General features: G+C 46.3%; 1 protein-coding gene across 1 annotated transcript in view; it reads right to left on the bottom strand.

The window, feature by feature from the left end:
• Positions 1-8,769, bottom strand: part of LOC137421496 (uncharacterized) — a 115,283-nt gene extending 106,514 nt beyond the window's left edge. Inside the window, exon 1 of the mRNA XM_068107614.2 lies at positions 7,481-8,769. The gene's annotated coding sequence lies outside the window, so the exon portion shown is untranslated. The remainder of the gene's footprint in view (positions 1-7,480) is intronic.
• Between the last annotated feature and the right edge of the window lie 10,047 nt (positions 8,770-18,816).

Below are 18,816 nucleotides of genomic sequence, written 5' to 3'. Positions count from 1 at the left end.
GGAGTGGCCTGCCATGTCCCCGGATATGAATCCGATAGAGAACTTGCGGGCAGAATTAACGCATCAAATCGACCACTTGGACCAGCAGCCGACCTCTGTGCGTGAATTGCAGCAGGCTATTGTCACTGCATGGCAAGCGATTCCTGTCCAAACCTTGGCAAATCTCGTGAACAGCATGCCTCAACGTGTACATGCTCTCCTGAATGCTCGTGGGGGTTACACAAAGTACTGAACTGTAATTTTACTGTCCGTAATCCCAGTCGTAATTTAACTTTTGTTTTTGGTTAAAAAATTTTTGGCTAATGTGCAAAATAAAGAGATACTTCTGGAAAACGTACAGAAGTTTAACACAGTACTGTCCGTGAATTGAGTTCGATATCAGTTTACAGCACTTTCAAGGATCAATTTATTTGTTTCGAAATGTCAAATGTGGTTTTTGTTTCTTTTAAAGGTCACGTTAACAAAATCTAGAATAATTTCAACATAATTCCAATGAACTTTTGGTTCTAAGTCATCTTGAAAAGTAAGTTCACCCCCACAAAAAAAAGATTCCATATTAAATGCCAAGTCTGTATATATATACGTATATATACGTGTATATATATATATATATATATATATATATATATATATATATATATATATATATTGTTGTGGATATGAGAATGGTTTTTTTTAAAATATTGTATAGTAAATTGTTGTAAACTAGGGCATGCCCGTACTATATCTATATCTAAAATTATATCCCCCCCTCTATTTACATGAAATGGTTTGGTCCATGAAATGTTTTGGTCCATTCGCAACGCCAAAGCGAACGGCGAACGCTTTACATGAAATGGTTTGGTGCATGAAATGTTTTGGTCCATTCGCAACGCCAAAGCGAACGGCGAACGGCTTGCGAGTACAGTGACAATCCCCCCGGGGTTTTTATTAGTTTTAAAACATAGTTTAACGCCAACATAGCGCCAACATAGTTTGCAAACGTGAAATAAATGAATACGCTCTCAAATGTGCCATCCGAGGCAGAGTGTGTCCGCCACGTTCGGCACACGCGATAGCTCGCTGCTCTCTGATTGGTTGAATCGTTTTTTGGACATAGCTCGGTAAGTAATTGTCCGATTAATATGAAACCTTGAAAAGGCACATCCTCGGGTCCCCAGCAATATACCTGGCAAGTTTAAAGTATATCGGACCCGTGGTTGTCGAGAAACAGCGGTCACAGACAAACAAACGTACAAACGTACAAACAAACACACAGAGATTACTGGAATTATAGATAGATATCACCCTCTGTAAAATGTAATGATTCCTTGTAAATACCTCCGTAGTGTAAAGATAAAAAGGGCGTCTCGGTAGTTATTGTGGAAGGTCACTTTGGGGGGGGGGGGGGGTGGTGGTGGGGTGGGGTGTGGATTTAAAACGTTAGACAGAGAGTATTACGTTCGGTGTAGAAGGGAAAAACTGAGAGCCAAGCAAAACACGATGTAGGGGACTTAAGTTAACAAACACCGACAAGGGTACAAGGCCGCACACGAGGCGCAGAACAGGATTAATTAATTACGAGTTACAGGAAATTCAAACCAAAACTAACTATAAACAAACAATAAAGCATGGACGATAAAGTAACGAGTTGAAATTTGACAAACTCACGAATGAAAAAATAACCACTTTGGATGCCCGGAGAGAAACCAAGCCTCCAGGTCGGAAGCTTCAACAACTAGGCCGCGTGGTTCCGCGCGCGGCACGAGATACTCGACTATTTTTTACAGGTATGAAAGATTAACCCCGATAAAATTTCCGAGGGACACTTAAAAGGTACACACACGTAAGATAAACAGTTTAGACAAGAATACAAATGTGACAATGACTTAGCTTCGAGCATGCGCGAAGAACCGAAGATCGTGGAACAGTTTCGAAAATCCGTGACCGCCCCGATCAAGATCTCGCGAGATCTCGTGACCGCCCCGATCAAGATCTCGTGACCGCCCCGATCAAGATCTCGCGAGATCAGCATCCCCCACCATCCCCCTGGTGGTGGTGGGGGATGCTGTGAAGAGAAGAGAGGTTGACCAGGCTCAAAGGAGCTTGGGGGTTGAGGTGAGTCCGTCCAAGGAGGAGGTTGAGGTGACCAAGGGGACCCTCACCACGAACACCAATTGGGTACAAGAGGCTCCGAAACTACATACCCAGCGGGGGGAGTGTTTTGGCTCTGGGCTGGATTTGGATCTTGGAGGATCGGGAGACAGAGCCTCTGAAGATTTGGTCCCTGTAGGGAATTTGGACCAGCTGCAGGGAGGGGCAGAACAACCGGTGGTAGAGGTTGTTACCTGCAGCTGCGATTTGGGACGGGGAATGCAAATTGTAAAAAGGAAGTCTAAAATAAAATTTAAATGGGAAATTGATTTGGAGCAGCCATGGGGAGAGTTCGTCCCCGGGCTGCGGGATTTGGACCAGGAGAGGTCATTGGGGATGGCCTCGGGCAAAAATTGCCCCTTTCAAAATTTGGGAATGCCAGCCAGCTGGGGGGGCTGTGCTGGCGAGATTTGGACGTGGGGTCAAGCCAGGGGTGGCATGGTACGACCTGGGCCCCACGGGGGGTCTGGTGGAGTGTGGCGTCCCTTGTCCAGTGGGGCGCAGTCCGGGCGTGTGGCTCGGGCCGGCAGGGTCACCGGACCCTGGTGGGGGTTAAGACCTCCAGGAGGTCCGAGGTGGTTTCTCAAGCCTGGGATGGCATATATTGAGGACCACTAGGGGGAGGTGTTGTGAGTCGCGCTTTGGTGGTGGCACTGCGGACGGCCAGCTTGGGCCTGATGTAGTGACCAACCGGGCATGCAGCCTGGCACCCTCTCCCTGAGACTTTGGGACAATCGGCATGTGATGACCTGCCATGCCGTGTTGGGCTGTGGACGCGGGTCGAACCGAATGGACAGGGATGGAGATAGCCTGCCGGACAACCATTTGGGCATCTGTGGAACGTGATGGTGTGAGAGTGACCTTCCACAGATGTTCCGTTATGATTTATGGACTCTCGGGTTGGGAAGAGAGCCATGGGGTTGATGGATCGGGAATGTGTAACGAGCCGAGCATATGGGCCGTGCTCGGCTGGCATGTGTATGGCAAAGCATCTTTCTTTGGTTGAGATCAGGGAAATGTGAAAAATGTTTGGCATGGGTAATCTGTGGGTTAGATGCAAATTTAAGGGTGAATTTTGTAAAGAGAAATGGTGGACACTGTATAGTGACGCCATTATTGATCCAGGTGTGAAGACCAAAGTGTTGGAGGCTGTAATAAAATTGATAGGTTAGCAGGACACAGCTTTCAACTGGTTGCGGGGGCGACTGTGCTGATATTTGGGATGCGGAGTCATTGGGATGTAGGTGTGTAGTTGAGGGTCAACGTGGTGCTATGGGTGTCCGAGGTGTGTGGACCATGTCTTCTGGGTGGGTCTCCTGGTGGAGCATGGCTGTTGATTGGACCTTGGTGTGGTCAAGTGTGGGTGAGCACGGGGGCTACGGTTCTGTGGACTGGGGGACGAGAGGGCGGCGTAGGTGACGTGAGGGGAATGCCACGCACTGCGACCATCTCCCCCAGGGCCGAGGCTGTGTGTGCGGTAGTGTGTGTTGTGGCAGCAGGTGCTCACCACATTGGCCAGCTGGGGCTGGTGCAGCTGTGTTCCTCGCAGGGGGGCTGAAGGATGAATGGTGGGTCGCACCCTTATGGACACTCATGGGCCATGTTTGCGTTTCGACTGCTCACCTTGTCCGGATGACCCTTGCACGGTAGAGGTGCAGAGCTGTCGTGGCCACAGTTAGTTGTGTAGTGATGATCATCGTTGGATGCGGATCCACATACCTGCCAGTGTAGTGGGGACAAAAGAGAAATTTGGAAGAATTTGGTAGGCCCAATGAGAAATTTTGGGATTGTATGGGTGGATTGCACTTTGGACTTGACCAACCAGAAGTTACCTGTACATCAAGGTAGAGGTAAGGCCTTGATGGTTACTGTCCCAGGCTTCAGGACTTGCTTGTGGAAATTTTGGGGACATGTAATTTGGAGTTGGGAGGCGGGTGAGAGTAATGACATGGCCGGTGATGGGATGGAATGGGAGCCACACAGTGTCTTGTGGGTGGCGTGTGTTTATGTGTAGAGGTGATGTGTTTTCATGTGGTCGTGAGGTTGGAGAAATATGAGCGAGTGATGATTATTGAGTTTTGAAATGTGGTTTTGGAAATGTAATGGTTTAAATGTAAACTGGGGAATTTCACATGTGGCAGGCCATGGCAACCTTTGGAACATCTTTTACACCATCTTTTCTGGAATTGTGCTGGGTTGTGTTGAGAATTGGATGGCAGCGGGGGAGTAAGTGTGTTTCGGGATCTTGTGGGTGGGGAAGGTGTGTGCGTCCACAGGTACGGATCAAGCTCTGAGGAGCGATGCCTGCGACCCCCCTCTGCGGCAATTACCCCTGGCAGCCGGTGGTAACTGGAAATTGGAGCTCGTCGATGGAGAGTCTGGTTGGGTGCCGTGGGGTGAGGAAGTCCCCCGGTGACCCGTGTTGCTGCACTGAAGCAGGAGGCCGCGGAGGAGCCTGGTGTGTGCGGAGTCCCTCACCGGCGAGGTAACGGCGGAAAGGGGCTGTTGGGCTGTCACGGAGCCAAGAGGTAAAGGGGGGGTGGGGGGGCAATGAACTTGTAAGTCGGTTGACTTGTTTTGGGACTGCGGGCACCACAGCCTGAAGCGCCCCCCACCATCTTTTTGTGCGGTACCTCCCCGCTGCCTAGTTGAGGAATGCACACACATGTATATGACATCAATGCCATGGTCCTGCAGGGGGGTGTATTAAGTAAGTGCTTTGTTGACTTTTGAGATGCTTTGATGATTTTTGGAATGAGAATGAGTGGTTAAGGGGTTTGTGTTGCATGAATGTGGGTGAAAACCACCGAGCCATGTCACTCACCTGCAACATCTGGACAGGGCCCACAGAAATTTAAGGGTGCATTGGGGATGGCCCCGCAGGTAAGGTTGTGTCTTGTGGCATCCACCGGGGGATGCGGTCTGTAGACCGGGGTATGTAAAAATGTTTTTTTGAGTTTTTGAATTTTGTAAGTTGGTAAGTTTTGTGGATAAGGTAGGAGTTTTGAGTGTTGTTTGTTTCCTCCCTCCACAGGAACAACGGATCGAAATCAATGTACATACTTGCATGATGGTTAAGGGGTTTAGCATGTTAAGGAAGTGTAGGTAGGTAGTCCGACTCACTTCCCACAGCCCTTCCTGATTTATTTCATAGGTTAATTAAGTGTGTGACAGTAAGTGTTAAGGCTGGAATGGTAGCGCCTGCAGTGAACCTTGCAGGAGCTACCGTTCCAAGGGGGGGGGGGGGGGGGGCTGTGTTATGAACTTGGGTAGTGATATGTAGAGCAGAATAGAGCTGAATAGGTAACATGCTTCGAGATGTCGCGGTAAGGACAACTACCTGTAATAAGTTCACGTGTAGGCGTTTTGTCGGGTAAGATGTATAATTGTGAATCTACCAGGAGATTTGTGTGTTAGGTAATGTAGGGATTAATGAGTAGAGCCCTTGTATGTCTCACCTGGTTAGCCAAACCTCTGTCCATTTTGGCACTGCACACCACATAGGCACTTAGTTAGGATCCCTTAGTACAACACTAATAACGCCCTCTCCCCTGACATGACCAAGGAAGAAATCAGGCCAGGACACTGCCGATAATGGCCGCCACCATTTACACCTCCGAGAGGCCTATCCACCTCACGTAGCACGTGTTACAACACAAGGAACAGAGGACGAGAGTGAGAGTGGCGCAGTGGGGGCGTGCCCCTGGGCGAGCCGGCGAGTCGGTGGAGGGTCTGATTGTTTGGGAGTGCGCCAATGCTGACGTCACCAGCCGGGGATATTAACGGGGGCCGGACGCCATTTTGGAGCAGTCGAGAGCAGTTGAGAGTTCGTGTGCACGAGTGGGCAGTGCGGAGTTTGAGCAGTTCAGATCTGATCCCGAGTTCGGTTGAGGTGCGCACGAGTTGAGTAACGAGGACTGAGCGCCATTTTCGGCAGTTGAGAGACGAGGTGCGCACGAGTTGCAGTTGAGATCGGAGATCCTTCGCGGAATTGAGCGACGAGCGCCATAACCAGAGTTCAGGCAGTTCAGATTGGAGATCCTGAAGACGAGTTCAGAGCCCGAGTGGAGCTTGCTGTCCTGCTTTGGGGCCTCATGTGCGAACGGAGTGGGCGTTGGCTCGGGCCTTCGCGTTGCTGTGGTGCTCGGAGGCGGTCGGAGAGGGCCGCATGGGACGCCGAACGGGGCGGTTTTGGACGGCAGCCACCAAGACGACAAGGACGGGATAAGGCCGTATCCGCGAATACACTTTACATAAAAGACGTGTTATTTTGGTATTCATATTCCCCTCGTCTTGTGTTTGAGGTCTGGTGTGCGGGATCCCAATTTAGGAATATTTCATTACCGGCGCGTGCTTTTACTGTTCTTGCTTTTCCCAATAAACCCTTATATTATTTTCTGTATATATTCCTGAACGCAGTTTTCCGGGTGGTTGATTTTCACAGTTAAGGCTGCAGGGCTCTCGTCGCTCCCCTCCATTCCGCGCGCTTTGGGGCTTTTGGTTTTGGAATCCGCCATTGAGTTTTCGCCTCGGGAGTTAAAGCCTTCGTGATCGGCATCCGCGACCGCCAAATATTAATTTCGGCGGTTGCTTGACAATATCAATGTTTAGGGGTTGCGCACAGTGAATTAATAACCCTATTTATACCGCAAGGAATCTGGCATGAAGGTGATGAGTCGGCATCTATGGTATATGTCTGAAGTTAGTCAGTCTCGCTCTCTTCGGCGACGATGTTGCAGATGCTGAAAAACTCAAGATGGTCTCTAGCATTGAGGGTGGTGGTCTTCACACCTATGAAGAACAAGCCAATCACTATTAATAGACTGTTTATTTCCGACAAAATATTGTTGTGGATTCGGGGTTTGGCACTCCCGTTACCAAGGGGGGGTTAATCCCCTTGTCTTTTAAGCTGGCCGTCCCCCGATCCTGGAAACTATAACGCTCCTCTGCGGTCGAGATTGGCCAGGGTGATTGGTCAATGGAGGTCCCAAATACCTGAGTGCCAATCTCTCCGCAAAGCAGGGAGATAATTCCCGCTCGGACCGCGGACAAGATGGAATTTGCCGAGCGGTTAGCAATCCGAAGCCCGAGCCATTAACAAAAGGACTAACCCGATCCTGAGCGATTGGCCAAATCATGCCGCAGGTACCCAATGGACAGAAAAGACTAAGACGATCGAATGAAAGAAGAAACCAAAAGGTAAGGAAGAACACAGGAATTTATTACAACAATAATTAAAGAGGAAACGAAAGGGTAAGAATGTACAAGGGAAGAAGAAGAAGCAGAACACAGTGCAGTCTTAAACAGTCTTAATTATCACGCCCCAGGACAACACAAACAGACTTACACGTAAGGGGTTATGATGGCAGGGTAGGATGGTCCAAGCAGATGGACAGCGTGGGCACCGGCTCCGATCCACGCTCCACCCCGGTCCACGCTCCGGTTCCGATCCACGCTCCAGTTCCGCGGCGAAACCCGGCAGGCAGCGCTGCTCGTATATCATTTGGAACGCGAGCGGACCTTATTTGTCGGGGTTCATATAGCGGGGAGGGTATTTGGCTCTCTCTTTGTCAACGTTCATGACGTGCCGATGTTCAACAGAAGTCCCCGGGGAAGTTTCACGCGCGGCTCCAGCAAGAAGTCCGTAGCGAGTGCAATCCAACAAGTAGTCCCCCAAAGGGCTCTGCGCTCGCGGTTATATAACGCTGGTCCAGATTAAGCCGTGCTTCATAGGGCTACGCCCACTAGCGAGCTCACCTCAGCCCTGGTTGGTTGGCGAGGGCTCGCTGGCTCCACCTTTGATGACAGGTTGACAGGGGGCCACGCCTCCTCCCGGTGCTCCGCCCTTCTTCTCCAGCTTGACCGCGTGCGTAATGGCGTTTTGAGCCAGGCAGCGAACGCTGCTGGGCGAGCAGAGGCGCGTACCACAATTTGGAGAGAGTCAAGCCACAAAATGAATGGGATTGAAGGATCTATCTTATTTAATTAATGCAACGCAGATTCAAACTATTGGAAACAGAGCCTTACCTAAAACATATACTGATGAAATAACTAGAGTTCCTATGGTGCCCTACATGTTGTATATGGACTAATTAGGGTGCGACCTTTAACCTTTACAAGATGGGAATATTTACAGGGAATTATTTACAATGGATTATTATTTACAAGTGCCGGTTCTAAAAACCATAACAATATGTACCGCTTGCATTTCATGGAAACTGACCTTCAATGAGTGCACTTTGGGTGCAGGGCATGCCTTTGTTGGTTATCTCCTCGTTTTTCATCTTATATATGAGATTTCAACTGCGCAGATGGGAGAAGGGCTTTGGCATTGATTCGAAGACTGGCTTTTTCTCCGCATATGTGTAAGTTCCTAATAAACGGCTTGTAATTCAGTGCGGTGTCTTCCCTGCCTTCTCGGACATCGGATATCGCACTTCAATATTTGCTGCCGAAACCGGGGACTCAACAGGCTGTGGATGGGAGGACTGATGACTCCTGGAGGTGATAGCAATTGACTCGGGTACCCACCTCAACTTAGGGAACAGGGTGAGAGACCCCTTATTTTCTCTTGTCGGAGCAAAGTGCTGTCGTTTCCAGGTAAATCGGACCCTTCCCCCCATAGCTTTGAGTGATTCCAAGCCAGAATTGTTAACTTGGTAAAAAGTAGTCAAGCCGTTTATGTGGAATAGGACAAATTTTAAGGAAACAAGGTGAGACCTCAGGTATAAAGGAAACAAGGTGGGACCTTGGGAGAAAGAGAATTCAGTGACTAAGGACTACAGGGAATACCCTGAGTAGTGACCTCACTGAGAGGGAAATAGAGATAAAGAATGGGGAATCAAAATGGGCGACCGGGTAAGACCGATCACCCATTCGCAAGTACTCCGGTGGAGTAAATGTTGAAAACAGCAGGGGAAGAATCCGTACAATTTGTACATCAGTGGGTTGGAATAATCGTCGGATAGAAGTCTGCCTTCCCGGTAGAGAGAACGTTCCATCAAATGCAGTTGGAGGATTTACGCAAAGAATTAAAAGCCAGACACGATAAAAAGAAAAATAAAGGACCTGAATGGCAGGCCCTTGGACTCTAGATGGAAAAATGTGCAAGTTGACGAGATGGTTTAGATGTGACTAGAGTCCCTGTATAAAGAGAGTTGCGCCATGCGCTGACCCGAGATTTCTGGTCACGTGATTTCGTGGCGCCATTTTGTGTCTAACTTCACCGTGCGTGAACGTCAGCTTGGTACGGGAATGTTGTTTATTGCCAAACAAAATGACTGGTTGTTCTGCTTTTGGTTGTTCAAACCAATCTGGGAAATATAAGATGTATAGATTTCCAAGTGATAAAGTCAGAAGACAAATTTGGGAAGCGAAAGTCAGACGAAAGAGCTGGAAAGCGATCGGAAAGCGATTCAAGTCTTCACTTGTCGGAGTAGTGATGAGTTTCACTTGTGAGGAGTGAACGGAGTGGTGATGAGTTTCACTTGTGAGGAGTGAACGGAGTAGTGATGAGTCTCACTTGTGAGGAATGAACGGAGCAGTGATGAGTCACTTGTGAGGAGTGAACGGAGTAGTGATGGTGTCTCACTTGTGAGGAGTGAACAGAGTAGTGATGAGTCTCACTTGTGAGGAGTGAACGGAGTAGTGATGAGTCTCACTTGTGAGGAGTGAACGGAGTAGTGATGAGTCTCACTTGTGAGGAATGAACGGAGCAGTGATGAGTCACTTGTGAGGAGTGAACGGAGTAGTGATGGTGTCTCACTTGTGAGGAGTGAACAGAGTAGTGATGAGTCTCACTTGTGAGGAGTGAACGGAGTAGTGATGAGTCTCACTTGTGAGGAGTGAACGGAGTAGTGATGAGTTTCACTTGTGAGGAGTGAACGTAGTGGGATGAAGTGTTGGTCTGGTCAGAGTGTTGTATTACGGGCAGAGTTTTCTTACGGTCTGAATGTATGAATCATGTTCTGTACTGAATGTATGAACCAAGTTTTGTACTGAATGTTTACTGTGTTGGCCTCATCGTGTTCCTGGTGAAATTAAACAAGTTATGGTGAATACGACGTCTTATCTGTGCTTTTCCATATCTGTTTGACTAGACGAACCGTGCACACTGCAGGTATTTTTTAAAGTTTTTTCTCTGTTTAATTACGGCTTGGCGCAGTCGAAAATTAAGTGTTAATTAAGTCGCCAGCTATGAAACATATTAATCGATCAGGCAATATCCATCAGAGTTCTGGGCAAGGGTGTAGTAATAAATGAACGTTTCAATCTTACTAGATGCCGATGACGTTTTCCTTATGTCAGAGACAGAAGCTGACTTGCAGCTTGTTAAATCATTACAATGGAAATTGAATATAAATGTCGATAAAACTAAAGTTGTACACTATAGAAATATGGCAATACCACGTACAGAATTTGTTTTAAGTGTGTTAGACTATATTAGTCCAAGCCATTTAGCATTTGACGGGGAAAAAACTGCAACACTACCGATCTCATTAGTATTGATTACCCTCAAGGTACCTTTATAACATACTAAAAGTATAAAGGTCTAAAAATATGGGGTGACTCTCAAATAATGCAATCAAGTTTTCTCCATTTAGCCCCATGTTAAAAGACGTACATATGCCGCATGCTATGATTATTGTCGCTCTCTGAACTTCTATTGCTTATTTTATACACTGGACCTAATCACTAGCACGATATAATAAATAAAGGATATCATACTGTACAATATTGTATATATAAGTGAAGTTTTTACTGTTTTAGTGTCTTATTTAACCACACCCCGTTTTACAAAGACTGCTCACTCCACAGCAAGCGACGGTACATCATTATTTGTTTGTGAACCATATATATCTTGGTTTTTAATCCCATCAATGACATGTATTTAGTATGCACATGGGTACTGCAGCTCATACAAGGAAGTCACACGTTTCAACCAAAATGCAGCTGTATACCAGGGTACGGACATACCCAACCACAAGGGAGAATTTGTTCAATATGCAGCTGACAACGTCGACCACAACATTAGAACCTTAGACGGACACAACACCTTCCATGGCATGGGGATAATAGCCATGATTACCCCTGGAACAACACAAGGACATCCGATTCCTAGAGCTCAGGTCACTGCCAGCGACATAGAAATAACTGGAAGAATCCAGATACAGTACCATAGAGCTGACGACCAGGCACTTGCAACCTTGACTTATGGGAGCGTGCCTATCATGAGAGCCCATGATCCCACAGCCAACCTTGATGTACTGTGGAAGACGTCACTGCTGTTCAAGATACCAAGACCTGCATGGTCCGGGATGATGCAACTCTTACATCGTGGTGTCCAGCATTCAAAATCGTCTGTCCTGTTTCTCCCAATGATTGATTTGAGCTCGAGCGACACTACATGCATCTACTCCACTCTCAACTACATTGCGCAACATGCTAAACAACATGATGTACCTACCATCATCACCTTTGATCAGCCACTATAGTGGTGGAAGGCATTGTCGATCATTCTCTCGGAGCCAGATGGAAGCCCCATGCGACGTATTGTGGTAAGGCTAGGTGCCTTTCATATGGAAATGAGCTTCCTTGGCAGCATAGGGCACCTCATGGGTGGTTCTGGGTTGAAGGAGCTGCTAGAACTCATATACGCACCAAATGCAGTGGATCACATCCTAACAGGAAAAGCAATTTCCAGGGCTGTATGGGCACACATCCTCCTGGATGCTGTCCTGAATGCACTCCTCCTGTCTGATCCTCTTGGAGGAACACAATACAGAACTGCAGAAGACTTGCCAGTTTGGGATGAAGATGCAATGAGTGGCTTGGCCGATGATGATGTGATTCATCCAGATGTGAGTAAAGCAAGGACCCTGTATGATGCGTTGATGAAAGGCACACGATCTTCCAACGATGTAGCAAGTGATCCAATCCTTGACAAGATCAGCAAAGTCTTTCAAACACAGACAGAATCATTGACCAAAGACCGAACAGCGAAACTGTGGTTACAGTATATGGATATGGTGAAGATCTTAAGAAAATTCATCAAAGCCGAGCGTATGGGAAACTGGTCCCTGCACCTCGAAGCTGTATCTGATATGTTACCATATGTAGCAGCCTCAGGTCATTCACTCTATGCTAAGTTTGCCAGGATTTACCTGCAAATAATGCACAGCTTAGAACAGGACTATCCAGATGTGCACCGTAAGTTTACTCAGGGCTTCCATGTCGCCCGAAGAAGTAGTAGAGCTTGGGCTGGAATTTCCTCAGACCTGATGATTGAGCAAGTACTCATGAGAAGTATGAAGACCAGCGGGGGGTTAACAAGAGGAAGAGGAATGACAGAGCAACAACGGTTAACGTGGCTTTTGTCCATGCCGGCTTGTTCGGAGACGAACAGATCGATGCAAGAGCTCACTGGAGTGAAGTACAGCACAGGTGAACAGAACAAAGAGATGGGCAAAACCAGGCAGCATCGCGACATGCAAGATACAAGTACACTACAGGTCGCTCTAGTTGACAGAAATCCTTTCAAGTGTCATCCATCCCTCAGGAACATAATGACTGGTGTCAACGCTGGCAGTAAGGTTGATGTCGACAATGCCAAGCTCATTGGAGACAAGATCATGCACTCCATGACAAATCAGTCAGTTGTCCACTACACGTTCAAGCGCAAAGACCAAGCCACCACATTTCTGAAGGCCAGATCATCTGTGCGAGTTGGTAAAGACCAGGTACAGATAGACCCAGAACTGCTATTCCAGCGTCTCATCATCATCTCAAAATCTGCTGAAGATAAGGAAGAGATGTTTCGCTTTGAATTATGCCCTCATCCACCTGCGCTGTTTGATGAAAAGCTGATGCTACGTGAAGCCCAGAAGTCCGTACTCGGAGATGCTATCTGGTCTAAACTTGAACCAGGTACCATAGAGTCAATCAGCGAAATCCAGTATGTCTTGGATGGTGGAAGTCTGCTGCACCGTATACCATGGCCACGTGGTTCACCAACATATCGAGAGATCTGCATGCTCCACTGTGACTATGTTACAAGAAAGTACGGAAAGGCCATCGTAATATTTGATGGATATCTTGGTCAATCAACCAAGCACATGACCCACCAGAGGCGAGCAGCAGGTAGAGGTGGACCAGAAGTGACTTTCACTGATGACATGAAGTTGACCATGAAGAAAGACATCTTCCTGGGAAACCTCAACACAAACAGAACTTCATCAACATGTTGAGCAGATACCTCCGGCTTTCTGGATGCCAGACCCATCATTCCCAGGAAGATGCTGACCTGCTAATCGTCCAGACCGCAGTCAGTTCGGCGAACATGAGGAACACAGCCCTTATAGGAGAAGACACAGATCTGATCGTCCTACTCTGCTTCTACGCAAACCTAGAAGCACACGACTTGTTTATGTATAGTCAGGCAAAATCCACTACAAAACCAAACCACATCTGGAATGTGAAGTCCATGAAACGTCAGCTAGGTGCAGCTGTGTGTGAAAGCATCCTATTCATACACGCAGTATTGGGATGTGACACGACGTCTCGACTGTACGGCCTTGGCAAAGGAGCGTCACTGAAGAAATTCATGATGAGCACACTCTTCCAAACTCAATCCCAACAGTTCTTGGCTGAGGATGCATCACCAGATGTGGTCGAGGCTGCAGGAGAGATAGCACTCGTGTGTCTCTACAAGGGTAAACCTGATGAAAGTTTGGATTCCCTCAGGTACAAGCGGTTTTGTGAACAGGTCGCAGTCAAGACTTCGAAGATACTCCCACAGACCTTACCGCCCACATCTGCTGCAGCGAGATATCACAGCAGACGGGTGTATCTGCAAATACAGCAGTGGAAAGGAAACAACAGCCTACAACCAGTGGATTGGGGCTGGAGAATGAGCGACGGCAATCTTGTTCCTGTTATGACCGACCTCCCTCCAGCACCTCAGGATTTGTTGAATGTTATCCGGTGCAACTGTTCGACCGATTGTGGTTCCGCACGGTGTACATGCCGCAAGAACAACTTGGAGTGTTCTCCTGCTTGTGGTCAGTGCCGTGGATCTGGCTGCACCAACTCCGTCCTGGACAGTTTCAGCGACGACGATGACGAGGAAAATGATGATTAGGTAGTGGACTGTTGTTATAGACTGTTACATGCAGCTGAATTAGTTAATTGTGGACATTTTTTTACTTTTAGCGAATCCTTGACTTCCGACAGTATTTTATGAGTCAGTATTATTAGTTTCTCTATATGTGATTTTATTATGAGTTTGTGATTTTAATCAACAAAATGTGCCATAATTCTGAAACAGTCATGACAAGTGATTCATGTATTTGCATATCAGTGATCAGTATTTAGCTATTGGGAATTTTGTTTACGTGCTTATTTTTTTGTTCCGTACGGGCCGTACTGGGGCTGTAACATGCTGTAATTCCTGATATTAAAAGTATAATTATATACCATGTGCTCGGAATGTATCGCAAAATGTGAACAAATCGTACCGCAAAAGGATGAAAAGGGGGGTCCATGTACCAGTGATTTTGACAGACACCCCATATTTTTAGAGCTTTAGACTTTTGATATGTTATCTGGTATATATTACTGCATACAATTTCGCACTGATATGTAGTGTTGCAGTTTTTTCCTATCTGGCCCCATATTTGGGCTAAATGGCTTGGACTATATGTCGGCTGGAAGTCCTACACCGGAATTGCTCTCGGCACCCTTTAAAAAATATTGGATATGCCCACACTCCTTTCTAAAAGTTATTAAAATTCAGAGAACGACAGCATTGGTTTGTCTTACTTATAATGTTAGCTCTTATATGCAGTGTTGGCTTGTAATATGCATTGCCATACCACTTTTAATATCACCACACAGCTCTTTTTCACGGCAATAGCTGAGTTTTTGACAAAACAAATATCACCTGTATGTAATAATAAGACTAAATATGTGTAGTAAATTTTTTTTTAGCAGGTTTAGAATATATCACCCCATATCGCGAATGTACATGTATATCTAATCCGACACACTTAGACACAAAATGGCGTCCAAATTTGAGTTGACACAACTCTCTATATACAGGGACTCTAGATGTGACTAAGAAACAGATCTCAGTTTGACAGAAACAGATGCCCGTGACTAAATGCAGAAAACCAGATGCGAACGAATTGACAAAAAAAACGAGCAAATTGACTGATACAGAATTACGACCTGAACCCTATGCAGGTTTAATGGCTCGAGTGGCACAGATTTCCGGACTGGGTACCTTCCACCCAGGTATCATGGCTCCTATGATCATGAGTTTTGATAGAAAATGAATGAATGAAATGAAATTTTTGTTAGAATGAAAGAATTAATGAAACTATTGAAATTTGCGGTTCTTGAATTGGAAGTAAAAAGAGGTTGTGTACATGTTGTTCGATAGTAGTCCAGTCAAAGTAGTGGCTTGACCCACCACTAATTGCAACAGAATGTTTTTCACTGCTATGCATTTCAGGAAAGTCCCCTAAACACCATACTAAAAGTATACCAAAATATATTTGGTCGAAAGGCGTCAAATTTGCATAATATGCAAAATAGCTGCCGCCATGAGGAAAAATCAATTTTCCACAGTAATTCTGTATCGAAGTATCCAATCATGAGAAAGTAAGTAGGTAGACCCATATTTTCAGGGTTGATGATTATGAAAAGTTCATTTCTGGATGAATTATATGCATACAATTCAATGAAGTATGCAAATTAGATGCCACCGTTTTTCAAAAAAAACATTTCTGCCAGAACTCTATCTCTTGACCCAATCTTGACAAGTGAAATGTGTATACCCATATTTTCAAGATAAGGGAATATGATAAGTACATTTCTGGATGAATTACCAGTTCTCGGATGTCACTCGTCATCCAAGATACTCCAGTCTCCAGTCATGGACAATCCAGTCTTGATGAGTTAGCACAACTCAAATCTTTACACTCTCCACACATCCATGAGCAGTCAAGGCCATGCTTCTTGCATGTACATTTAGTGGTGCTGCACCCTGCCTTGCAGTTACATCTGAATATCTCAGTAAGTTTCGGTGGCGCTGGTGGCAGATGAGTTTGCACTGGGAGTAACTGACCCTCGCTGATCTTCCATCCCCATTCATCTGATTTCAATTGTCCAACATTTCCTTTCCACTCCTGAATTTGGAAGTACACTCTTAGACTGTGAAACCTTGTAGCTGCAGATGTTGGCGGCAAGTTCTGGGCCTCAACATATTTGGTACTTTTCGCAACCTTCTCACAGAATCGCTTGTATCGTAGGGCATCAATACTTTCATCTTGATTTCCATTGTACATACATGCAAGGGCCTTCTCACCTGCTGCAACTTATATCATCCTTTGGTACATGTCCTTCCTGGACATGATGTGATGGAGGTGCTGGCTCAGAATGTAAAAGAGGGTTTACCGTGGGAGTTGTTGTATGCAGATGATCTGGTGTTGATTGCAGAAAGTATGGATGGACTGAAGGAGAAGACGAACAAGTGGAAGGAATGTATGGAGGCAAAAGGTCTGAAGGTGAATATGGGAAAAACGAAGGTGATGGCAAGTGGTAAAGCATGTGGTGAGGTGGAAAGAACTGGGAAGTGGCCGTGTGCTGTGTGCAGGAAGGGTGTCGGAGTGAACTCCATTCAATGTACAATGTGCGCTGAGTGGGTTCATCAAAAATGTAGTGGTTTGAGAGGGTCATTTACCAGTGTGGCAGCTACATTCAAATGTAAGGTGTGCACAGAGGGAGCTGCAGATGGAGGAAATGTTGAGTTGGATCTTGGAGATGGCATGAAGCTGGAAGGTGTGAAAACATTTTGTTACCTTGGAGACATGCTGAATGGAGAAGGTGGATTAGACTCGGCAACGGTTGCTCGAGTGAGATGTGCATGGAAGAAGTTTCGGGAACTGAGTGGTGTGCTGACGAGGAGGGGAGTGTCGTTGAAGCTGAAGGGAAAGGTGTATGCTGCATGTGTGAGAAGTGTTATGATTTATGGGAGCGAGACATGGGTAATGAACGTAGAGCAGCAACGAAGGCTGGAAAAGGTGGAAATGCGAATGGTTCGGTGGATGTGTGGAATATCATTGAGAGAGAGGAAGACAAATGATGAATTGCGAAAGATGATGGGAATAGAGCCTGTGATGGATGCTGTGAAGAGAAACAGGTTGAGATGGTTTGGTCATGTGTTGAGGAAGGATGAAAGTGACTGGTTGAGAAGAGTGATGGAAATGAATGTAGAAGGAAGTAGAGGACGGGGAAGACCGAGAAAGACTTGGCTAAAGATGGTCGAAGAAGAAATGCGGGCAAGGGCAAAATGCAGAGGAGATGCAGAAACAAGGGGAGATGCAGAAAATAGGGCAAAATGTAGAACATTGTCATGGGGACTGCAAGGCTAACCCCCGCTCTTGCAGGGAAAATGGCCTTAAAATGCCTGTTGTTGTTGTTGTTGTTGTTGTACATGTCCTTCCTGGGTGAACAGGTCCGCATGTTTCATGAATTGGACGTCGTTTTGGATGTGCTTCAGGGCAACAGTTTTGCCAATGCCATACGCACTGGATGTTGTGTCACAGCCAAGCAGGGCGTGTAGAAATAGCATTCTGTCACAGACATTCATTCCCAAGGTTATCTTGGTCTTTTTGATGTTCCATACTCGACGTTTCTTTGCGTTAAGTTTTGGCTCAGGCTTGAAAAATATGTCCCTCCCTTGCATGTCGGCATGGTAGCAAAGAAGAATCAGTAGGTCTGTGTCGTCACCAACAAGACCTGTATCTATTGTCTTTGCAAATTCCACAGCAGTCTGGACAATCAGCACATCAGCATCCCCCTTGGCATGAATTGTGAGACATCCCGCCTTCTCTAGGGACTCACTTAGGATGTAAATGAAGCGTTGTTTGTTTGTGTTTGCTAGTAACTCATTCTTCTTACAGCTTCAGGACTGTTTGACCAGTGAAAGTGACATTTGGTCCTATGCAGCTTCCTACCCATCTCCGATGCGCAGCATCCTCGTTCGTGGGACCGTCGTCGTACTGCTTTGACCCCCGGTAGACCCCTTTCGACCCCGATTTTTCCAGGTGAGCTAATGAATAAATAAATAAATAAGTAGTCAGATTTTTGTTGTCGTTGCAAGTTGTGTGAATATAAAAAGAACCATAATTGAATAGCCAGATCCACATCCCCCGAATTAAAATCAGGTAAACTGAAACATCCAATTCCCAAATATAAATATTTACGCGAAGTCCTGTCATGTCCTGGCGGCTGCTTTATCCGGGCACTTCATCGAGGTTCTTTATCAAAATTGCTGGATCACCTGTAGACGTTTAGCCTTTAGAAAAACAACGAAAAGGACAATTCAGTTTGATACGAAATTCATTGTCGAAAACAATTCAGTGTGAAAAGCTGAAACGAACTCTTGCGCAGCGAGCACGTGCGTTTTGTATACCCGGAAGTGACGACACGAAATGTGTCCATGCGAGCTCGGAAACGTCAATTTGTTTTTGAGTATAAAATCTTTGAGCCCGTTACCTGGTTGTATTCATGTCTCCCTAACCTGCTACAGCCAACTCTTGCCGCCCTTTTAACTAGAACGGCACTCAGTAGAGAGCATACCTCCGCCAGGTGAACAGTTTACGTTTTATATCCCAGAGT

The sequence above is a fragment of the Myxine glutinosa genome, chromosome 2, assembly GCF_964187855.1.
Source record: "Myxine glutinosa chromosome 2, kmMyxGlut1.1, whole genome shotgun sequence".
Classification (NCBI taxonomy): Eukaryota; Metazoa; Chordata; class Myxini; order Myxiniformes; family Myxinidae; genus Myxine; species Myxine glutinosa.
Note: the sequence above shows the minus strand (reverse complement) of the source record. Positions and strands in the feature narration are given on the sequence as shown.